At 42.3% G+C, this 2749-nt stretch overlaps 1 pseudogene; it reads right to left on the reverse strand.

Moving 5' to 3' along the window:
* Positions 1–595: 595 nt before the first annotated feature.
* On the reverse strand, positions 596–2140 carry LOC146899511 (uncharacterized; annotated as a pseudogene).
* Between the last annotated feature and the right edge of the window lie 609 nt (positions 2141–2749).

Raw genomic sequence — 2749 nt, forward strand, 5'->3', positions numbered from 1 at the left:
GGGGTTGCCCCTGTTGAAATGTGTATTGAAGTACGATATCCATGCGAGGCAACGGTAACATCTCATACTGGACTTAGGAAATGACTGCAATCTTCTTGTTTTTTTTGTTTGCAGCTTCGATGCCCCAGCATGCGAGAGATCTTGTTGGGAGTCTCTTCATTCTCTTCTTCTTTCGCCTCATACACAGGGAATTCAAATTCAGGAGAGAGTACACAGTTAATGTGTTCAACGGGCTTATCAATGTTTAATCTGCATTTATGTTTGATTTTAGAAAGTGAATGATTGTATGTAGACATTTGGAAAAGATTATTCATTTAAGGTTCTTTGTATTACCATTTTTCCAGAAAAAACACAAAATAAAACAAAGTCGGGATCAAAACGACCTTTTTATTAATGATGACAATACTTAAAGCAAAAAGAGCCCTACACAAATTCACTTTCGTCTCGGGCAGGACGAAAGGATATTTTTGAAAAGCGAAAAGCAACAAACAAAAATTAATTGAATGAAAAGCAGCGGAAGGAACGTCAACATCGACGCAATTATGGCTAATCACTCCATGTGACACAATACTAGGTACGGGGATTCGGTATCAGATTAGCTTTGCACATTTGGATTCAAGTCTGTGAAGGACAGGATCTTGGCTTCGACTAAATCTTGAACTGAATTCCTCAAAGCATAACAGCGCTCAACATCGTGACCTGGCGCCCCTTGATGGAAGACACATGAGAGGTCGGCTCTAAACCCTGCTGGCAATTTCTTGGGCATCGGAGGAGGCGGCCTGGTCTGGACATACTTCCCTTTGAGTAAAGATGGGAGCAACTCAGCGTACTTCATGGGAATCGAATCAAATCGTGTCCTCGGAGCCTGTTGTCGAGGCTGTTGCTGCTGATACAGTTGTTCAGGCTGATAAAGCGGTAGTTGAATGGCATTGGTAGCGGGTGTAATAGCAGCCACTTGTTGGTAGGCCATATATTTTTGCTGAGGATGCCCTTTCACCATACTAACCTCCTGCTCTTTCTTTTTCGAACTACTAGCGGGGACACTTTCTTTGACCAATCGTCCTTCTCAGACTCCTTCTTCTAACTGTACACCTATACCGACCATCTCTGCAAAGTCCTTGGGCGCACTTCCGACCATCTTCACGTAGTAGAACTGATTGAGGGTCTTTAAGAAAAGTTTGGTCATTTCCTTCTCTTCTATACGTGGGCTGACTTGGGCAGCGACATTTCTCCACCGCTGAGCGTATTCCTTGAATGTTTCTTTGTCTCCCTGAGTCATAGACTGAAGATCACTCCGGTCTGGAGCCATGTCTACATTGTAGTTATTTTGTTGCACAAAAGCATCACACAAATCCTGGAAATTTTGGATGCTAGTCTTGTCCAGGTTCATATACCACTTCAAGGCGGGATTAACCAAGCTTTCTTGAAAGAAGAAGATAAGGACCTCATCATCTTTAGCATATACGGACATCTTCCTTACATACATTGTCAGGTGGTCTTTAGGGCATGAGCTCCCTTTATACTTTTCAAAATCTGGCACCTTGAATTTGTGGGGTATCCGGACGTTTGGTACCAAGCAGAGGTTATAAACGGTCTTCCCGAAAGTTTCTTTCCCACTGAGAGCTCTCATTTCCCGCTGCAACTCATCATACTTCTCTTGTAGGTCATCAACCCTGTCATAGGCCCCCACACTCCCAGAATGGAAGATGGGTTCCTCTTCTTGTGGGATAGTATGGACAGCATGTGCTGAGTAGGTTATGGCAGCTGGAGGAATCGACGTAACTTGCTGAGGAACAGGAGTTGTACGTTGAAAAGTAGGCATTAGACTTTCACAAGTAGTAGGGCGGGGTATTTCACCGGCAGAAGATGGCATGCCCCAGGGCATGGAGCGTTGTGGTGCAGAGTACTTTGAAGTGTCGACATAAAATGTCCATTCAGGTCCAGTAGAAACTAATGCTTCGACCTCGAAGCTGACAGGAGGAGGAGGAGGAGGTGGTGGAGCTTGTGCAACTGCCAACAACTTTACCAGGTTAGTTAACTCTTCCATCTTTGTCTTCATAGCTGCCAACTCGTCCAACTTGGTATTCACGGATGTCATCTCTTCACGGAGTGCCAGATTCTCTTGCTCCAGACGTTCCATTTTCTTCTTAATATTTGCTCGAGTGTCGTATGAGATAGTTGACTGGTAACGGATGCGTCGGGCCACTATTGAGATGGCTTAACCCTTTAATGGAAAGACAAATTGTGTGAGACTCGGATTTGAAACTATGAAATGCAAATGATGCATGATGCTTATGCAAAAATAGACACATTTTTTTTTATTGAAGGACTTGTCAAAGTAATTGTAAACATTATAAGGAACATTGTTTCTTTTGATAATTTGAAATATTGATTGCAACTTCCTTAAGAAGCAAAATCAAGGAAGAAGACCCCAACAAAGGATAAGGTCTAGTTAAGACTTTTGAAAATGTATTTCTCGGTGTTCCTTTTACAAGGTACATACATCTGGTGTTTATAAAAACTTATCGAAGTCCTTCAGTATTTAATGAAAAAAAAGTTTATGAATGTATGCATGATTATGCAACAAGAATGGTGAAAACATGGTGAGGTTCAAGGTCCTTGATGATGGAGTCAAGGGTAAAACCCCACATGGTAAGGACTATGGTTTCATTTGTGCTTCGTAACAAAGGTTCTACCAAGTTCTCAAAGTTTTCAACCACTTCCGAATATTATCGGATTACGAGACTAC

Source organism: Medicago sativa, chromosome 8 (assembly GCF_051527215.1).
Source record: "Medicago sativa cultivar Bolivia chromosome 8, Bolivia_mono, whole genome shotgun sequence".
Taxonomy (NCBI): Eukaryota; Viridiplantae; Streptophyta; class Magnoliopsida; order Fabales; family Fabaceae; genus Medicago; species Medicago sativa.